Source organism: Pristis pectinata, chromosome 33, assembly GCF_009764475.1.
Source record: "Pristis pectinata isolate sPriPec2 chromosome 33, sPriPec2.1.pri, whole genome shotgun sequence".
Lineage (NCBI taxonomy): Eukaryota > Metazoa > Chordata > Chondrichthyes > Rhinopristiformes > Pristidae > Pristis > Pristis pectinata.
This window is the reverse complement of record NC_067437.1, coordinates 5,983,633-5,991,311: the sequence shown is the minus strand read 5'-3', so window position 1 is coordinate 5,991,311 and position 7,679 is coordinate 5,983,633.

Sequence of the window (7,679 nt, the reverse complement as noted above, 5' to 3'; positions counted from 1 at the left end):
TGAAGAACAGCCAACACTGCACACCAACAACGAGTCAGCAAGATCACAGCCACAAGCTGAACACTCACCTCCACCCCCCTCCTCCCCCCCAAGCTTATTCAGTGCTCACTTGTTTTTCTTTGTACAAAAACGTATTTCTTCAGATAACATAAGGAGGCCCAAAGTGGGCCAAGTATGCTCTTCTGCTTCTTCGAGTGCCTTCACTCCGTCCGCCGCAAAAGCAAGGATCTCCCGGTGGCCAGCCACTTCAATTCCACATCCCACTCCCATACCAACATGTCTATCCACGGCCTCCTCTACTGCCACGTTGAGGCCAGACGTAGGCTCGAGGAACAACATCTCATATTCCACCTTGGGAGTCTCCAACCTGACGGCCTCAACATCGATTTCTTTAACTTCCGGTAAACCAACCCCCCCTTTTTTTTCTCCCCCCCACCTTTGTCTTCCCTCATTCCTGTGGCCCCCCTCCCCACTTCTCTTTCCCCTGTCCCCGCCCTCATGACCTGTCCATCAGTTCTCCACCTCCTTCCCTTTATCTGATGGTCCACTGCCCTCTCCTACCAGATTCCTTCTTCTTCAGCCCTTTGCCCCTTCTACCTATCACCTCCCAGCCTCTTACATCTCCCCCCTCGCCAACCCTCCTACCTTCCCCCCTCACCTGGACTCACCTATCCCCTGCCTGCGTGTGCTCCTCCCCTCCCCTGACCTTCTTATTCTGGCTTCTGCCCTCTTCCTTTCCAGTCCCGATGAAGGGTCAACTGTTTATTTCTCTCCATAGATGCTGCCTGACCTGCTGAGTTCCTCCAGCACTTTTTGTGTGTCTTGCTCCAGATTCCAGCATCTGCAGAATCTCTTGAGTCAAATGTACTCTTCCCCCAATTTGCACCCCCCCATCCTAGGGACAACTGCCCCGTCCAATCATCAGGTGAGACATTAATCGGCGTCCTGCCTCCCCTCTCAGGAGGATGTTAATGACCTCATCCCCAAGAAGAGCAGGACATTTCCTCCGGCAGCAACACCAGATCACAGTACCCAGTCGTTATCACATTCCTGTTTGTGGGATCTTACTGTGCACAGACTGGCCGATATAGTACAACAGGGACTGTGCTTCAAAGTATCTCATTGCCTTTCAAGAAGTTCTGAAAGAAACATCGGAGCCATAGAAATGTGAGGATTTTTTTTAAAGCTGATACGGTAACATTTTCAGAAATTTTACCTTGCTCTTCATAGAATTACTGACGTTCATCTCCATTGATAATCGGACAGGCAATTTATTCATCTATTTACCATCCATGAGAAAAGATTACTTTTTGGATTTGCATTGGAACATGATAAATGCAATTCATGCGTTTGAACTTCATCGAATAGTTACAACAAAAAAGGAGGCCTTTTAGCCTATTGAATATACAGCGTCTTACAGTACAGCAGTCTAATAAATGCTATTCCACTACACTTCTCCATAGCCCTACATTTTTTTTTGCTCAATCGTCTCGTCATCTTGAAAGCTGCAAGGTTTTAAAATCACATCCTTTCATTAGCTCATATACCTTCTTCTTGACTCCTAATCTTTTCAAGATGCACTGTAGGCCTCAGACTTTTTACCTATTCAGGTTGTTCAACCAATAGAGCAATGGAACAACACTGATGGTGAATAACATTATAACTGGCATATCAGAGAGACAGACACACAGACACAAATTGGGGGGGAAGAGGGGAAATGGGGTGGGAAGAGAGACAAGCAGACAAGAGAGACAGAGATAGACCCAACAAGTCCCCTGGGTTCTGAGGGAAAGTCAACAATTAATGAAAAATACATTATTCATCAGACAAAGTGCTAATCCATAAATAGGGCATTTTGTGTATAATCTTTACAGGATAACTAACATAGTAACACAGCTGGATTATCCTTGTTAACCAGACAATGGTTCAGGTTCATCAGCTGGTTCCCGGGTGAAACACAAGTGAAAGATTTTTTATGTACAGGTGCAAAAGCAAGGTCCATGAAAGATCAGAGATTAAGAATATGAGGACTTTAGAATTCCACCCATGACTGGAATGTGGCTGGTACATTTCTATTTGCCTATTCCTCACAGGCATAAGCATGGATGGGTGGATGGACAGATGGAAAGGTAGAAACAGAGAGATAGACTATACATGTACGAGTTAGAGAGAAAGAGACAGAGAGAGAGATGGTGGGGAGACCAACAGAGATCGATAGATGTGGAGAAAATATATAGAGAAAGAAAGTGGGAGATAAAAGATGGATAAATAAATAGATAGACAGGCGATATTGGTAAATAGCTAGCTGGGGAGAGATAGCAAGTCCAGATACAAAGGATAAAACTATAAGTGAAGGAAATAATAACAGATCTTTCATCCTCTATGAAGAGAAGAGAGGTATTAACTCCCAGCAAGCACATCCATCAGGCTCAGAGAAACAACCTGGCAGAAGTCAAGGCTCTTCCCAACACTTCAGCATCAGTTCCTGGGTGGATGAACAGTCAGTGGAGAAGTTGCAAAATGACTGATTCGATTCACCCACTTGCTGCCCATTTCCTGCACTGCAACAATCCCACCTCGCCCCATTATCCCTACTCACTATGACCCACGTGACTCACCAAACGCAAGGCCTTCAATGTTACAAATCCCTCTTGTGGCTTCACCCCTCTCCATCTCCTCCAGCTCTGCAATCCCCTTACCCCCAAACTCTTCAGTCTGAATGCTTCCACCCCAAACAGAACCATAGAGAGGTCACAGCAAGGAAGAAGGCCATTCAGCCCATCGTCCATGCTTATGCAAGAGCAATCCAGCTAGTCCCATATTCCTACCTTCTCTCCTTTGCACAACAATTTTTGTTCCTTTAATGTACATGTCCAGTTCCATTTTGAATACCTGTCCATTTGGATTCATTTTTTTTAAATCCCAAGCTTCAGAATTCCCTTCCCCGTTTCCCTCTCCTCTTTTGGGAAAGCAACTTGCATTTATTTAGCATCTCTTGATACTTAAAACACTCCAAGATCTTCCAAAGGAGTGGCTTCCAACAGAATTTGATGGTGAGCCATACACAAGGACAAGTGGCCAAGTTGGATCAAATTAAGGAGCATCTTAAAGAAGAGAGATATGCTGAGGTTTAGGGAGGGAATTACAGAGCTGAAGGCACAGCTGCCAATGATGGAGTAAATGAAATTATGGGGGGAGGAAGTAGCCAGCTTTGGAGAACTGCAGAGATATTGGAGATCTGTACGAGTAGAAGAGATTGCAGAGATCAAGTCACCTTATAAAAACCTCCATGAACAAACTTTCACTCACACGGTTCTCTCCTTTGACTCAGTGTTTGTTTCTCCTTATACTATGAAGTAGCTTGGGACTAGAGCTGCTCTATCAGTGCAGTACATGGAATCTGGGAAGAACTCCAGCACCATTATAGTAATGTAATGAAGTAAAAATTTGAGGTTGACTTATGGGATTGAAATCCAGTAAAATAGACTGCAAATAGTCTCCTCTTATTCCTCCTTGTATTTGTGCTCTAAAGTAGATGGAAGATCATGAGCAGACTGTTAAATGACTGGGTAATATTTACATACATATTTACATACATTTACATATTGATATTCTTCCAGTTATTGTTTTAGGAATTTCTTCATGGGATGACGATGAGAATGGCAAGGCATATTTATTGTACATCTGGTGCTGGCTTTGCTCATGTACTGAGCTGAAACAGGGCTAATCCACCGTTGTGGCCCAGATATGAGTCCACATCAATAAGATATGTGCCTTGGAGGCAATGGTTATCTCACCCTTTCTGTCACTAGTTTCCAACCAGTTTTCTAAAAATACCCATATTCCAATTATCCATGAAACTCGAGTTACCAATGATGGTTCAAAATCAAGGTGCCATTTGTTCATATCCAACTGATTATTGGGTGTACACATAATTCCAGCTAACAAGGAATACTTGCTTTTATACTGCGTCTTTCCCAACCTTAGTGTATCTGGAAGCATGATACAACCAATGAAATATATGAAGGCTTCAGAGAGGGTGCAGAAGAGATTTACCAAAATGATTCCAGGGATGAAGGACTGGAATAGAATGGAAGAGCTGGGGTTGTTCTCTTTGGAAGCTGAGAGGAGATCTGATAGTGTTATTTAAAGTCAGGAGGGGTGTAGACAGAGTAGAGAGAGCAAAACCGTTCCCATTGGTGGAGGGGTCACAAATCAGGGGACAGAGAATAAAGGTGGGAGTCAAAAGAACCGAAAACTGGCACGAGACAAAGCTGTTTTAGCCAGCCAGTAGATGAAGTAGGCAGCACATTGCCACAGGTAGCTGCGGAGGTAGATTCAGTCACGGTACCCGAAAGAGAGCTGGATACATACTCAAAGGAAAACACTTGCAGGATTTTGGGGATAAAGGCAAGAGACTGACGGTGGGATTGTGTTTGCACAAAGCAGGTATGGATTTGATGGGCCAAAGGGCCTCATTCCATGCTGTACCTTTCTCAGATTCTGTTTTGTCTGATTTTGCACTTCCTGTTGTAATGTAGGAAACCCACAGCAAGTGGGAAATTTCCTCAGATCATCGATTCCTCAATGACTGAATAGCTTGTGTTACCGATAATGAATACGGGATAAAATAGGGGCACCTGCTCTTGCTCAAGAGAATGCTACTGGGTCTTTTGTGTGCATCTCAAAGATCAACTGGGACATCAGCTTGTCAAAAGGGCAACACTTGGTACCACACCAAAGACTCACTTCTCATGGATGGGATGTGAACCACATCCTCTGATTCTGAGACAAAGGTTCTGCCAGCTGATCCACAGCTGGAACCAAACATGTGCCAGCTGCAGTTTTGGATGGGGACAAGCAAGCAGTATCCAACACCCCTGTCCGAAGCAGAGGTTGCTTGGACAAGAAGGAACATGCCCTCACTGTTACATATCCCAACGGAATTCCGTTCTGTCCTTGGGCAAGCTGCTAGTTGTTCCCACGTCCATCGAATCCGGAATCCTGAGGAATAAGATAAGATAAGATAAGATCTTTATTAGTCACATGTACATGCAGCCCGCAAGTGTCACCACGATTCCGGCGCCAACATAGCATGCCCATAACTTCCTAACCTGTACATCTTTGGTTGCGGGAGGAAACCAGAGCACCCGGAGGAAACCCACACAGACAAGGGGAGAACGTACAAGCTCCTTACAGACAGTGGACGGATTTGAACCCGGGTCGCTGGCGCTGTAAAGCATTATGCTAACCACTGTGCTACCGTGCCTGCCATAGGGGCTCAGCTGAATAAATAAAGCTTTGCCTCAGAACTTCTCACTAACCTGGTGCACTGTGTTGATTTACTTTAAAATGATAGTTTTGTGACTTCTGGTATTTAAACCTAAGTCTGCTCCACATCCCAAAACCTGCAGCACCATCTGCTGAATACTCCCTGAAACTGTGATCTCCTCAGCAATACTTGTGCTGGAACTGATGATGAAAGTGGCCAAAAATGGTGGCCTTGTTTCTGTGGCATGGAGGTGAATCAAGACGATTGCTACAATACTTCCCAGTTTTCTCTGTTTACCTCCTGAATAGACAGATTCAGCTAAGTTTTTTCACAAAACTTTGGTTAGGCCCCATCTGAAGTATTGCATTCAGTTCTGCATACTCCATTATAGGAAGGACGTGGAGGCTTTGGGGAGGGTGCAGAAGAGGTTCACCTGGATTAGAGGGCATGTGCTACACGAGGTTGGACAAATTTGGGTTTTTTTCTCTGAAGTGGCAGAGGCTGAGGGGAGATCTGATAGAAGTTTAAAAGATTATGAGAGGCATAGACAGAGTAGACAGCCGGTATCTTTTTCCCAGGATTGAAATACCTAATGCTTGAGGGCATGCATTTAACGTGAGAGGGAGCAAGTTCAAAAGAGGTGTGCGGGGCAAGTTTTTTTTAAGAAAACAGAGTGATAGGTGCCTGAAGTGCTCTTCCAGGGTTGATAGTGGAGGCAAATATCTTAGAGATGATTAAGAGGCTCTTAGGTAGGCACATGAATATGCAGAGAATGGAGGGATATGGACATTGAGTAGGCAAAAGGGATTAGTTTAGTTAGGCGTTTAATTAATTCAGCATAACATCGTGGGCCGAAGGGCCTGTTCCTGTGCTGTAGTATTTTATGTTCTAAGTGCTGCTTAATGAAAGGACAGCTGTTAGATCTCCCTTTCAATCAGGGGTTGTAATATCACTGCCACATGGAGTTGAGAACAAGGTAGAAATGAAATTGGAGGCGACCTGAATCATAAAATTGTTACAAGCAGCAGAAGGCCATGTGGTCCACAAAGTCTACGTTGGCTCCTGGTACGCTATCCAATCTCACATTATTTCCACAAAGCCCTCTCTCGTGTGCCTGTCCAACTATAGAAAGCCCTGATTGACTCCATTTCCACTACCACTACATGCAATTGAATTCTAGATCATAATTATTTAGCTTAAAAATGGTTCTCCTTAACATTCTCCTTGTATCTTTTGTCCTGAATATTTACATCTGTGTTCCTGGTCCTTGACCTGTCTACTTCTGTGAATAGCTTCCATATACCTACTCATATAAAACAATCACAATTTTGAATACCTCAATCAAATAAAGCATTGTAAGGCATTGATCAGCCCTCATTTGTAGTGTTGTGAGCAGTTTTGGCCCCATATCTAAGGAAGGATGTCCTGGCATTGGAGAGGGTCCAGAGGAGGTTTACGAGAATGATCCCAGGGATGAAAGGGTTAACATATGAGGAGCATTAGATGTCTCTGGGTCTGTACTTGCTGGAGTTCAGAAGGATGGGGGGCATCTCATTGAAACCTACTGAATATTGAAAGGCCTGGATAGAGTGGATGTGGAGAGGATGTTTCCAGTAGTGGGAGAGTCTCAGACCAGAGGGCACAGCCTCTGATTAAAAGGACATCCCTTTAGAACAGAGATGAGGAGAAATTTCTTTAGCCAGAGGATGATGAATCTGTGGAATTCATTGCCACAGATGGCTGTGGAGGCCAAGTCATTGGATATACTTAATAGGTTCTTGATTAGTAAGACCATCAAAGGTTATGGGGAGAAGGCAGGAGAATGGGGTTGAGTGGGAATAATAAATCAGCCATAATCGAATGGCAGAGCAGACTAGATGGGCTGAATGGCCTGATTCTGCTCCTATGTCTTATGATCAAATCTCCTCCCTGCCTTCCAAACTTCAAGACGATCAACCCCAGATTTTCTGGCCCAACTTTGTGACTAAAATCTGTCATAGAATCATAGAATCATAGAACAGTACAGCACAATACAGGCCCTTCGGCCCACAATGTTGTGCCGACCTTTAAACCTCGCCTGACTATCTAACCCCTTCCTCCCACATATCCCTCTATTTTAAATTCCTCCATATGCTTATCTAGTGATCTCTTGAATTTGACCAATGTACCTGCCTCCACCGCCACCCCATTCTCAAACCATTCTAGTAAATTTCCTCTGCACCCTCCCCAGGACTTTCGAGTGTTCCGGAAGTGAGGCAACCAGAATTGGCTGCAAGACTCCAATTATAACTTTTCTGATTTTGGACTACAATGCCTCCGTGAATCCCAGGATCATATATTTTTTTCATTCTTAAAATATACTGTCGTTCAATATGGAACATTACACTTCATTCACTGTAGCACACAT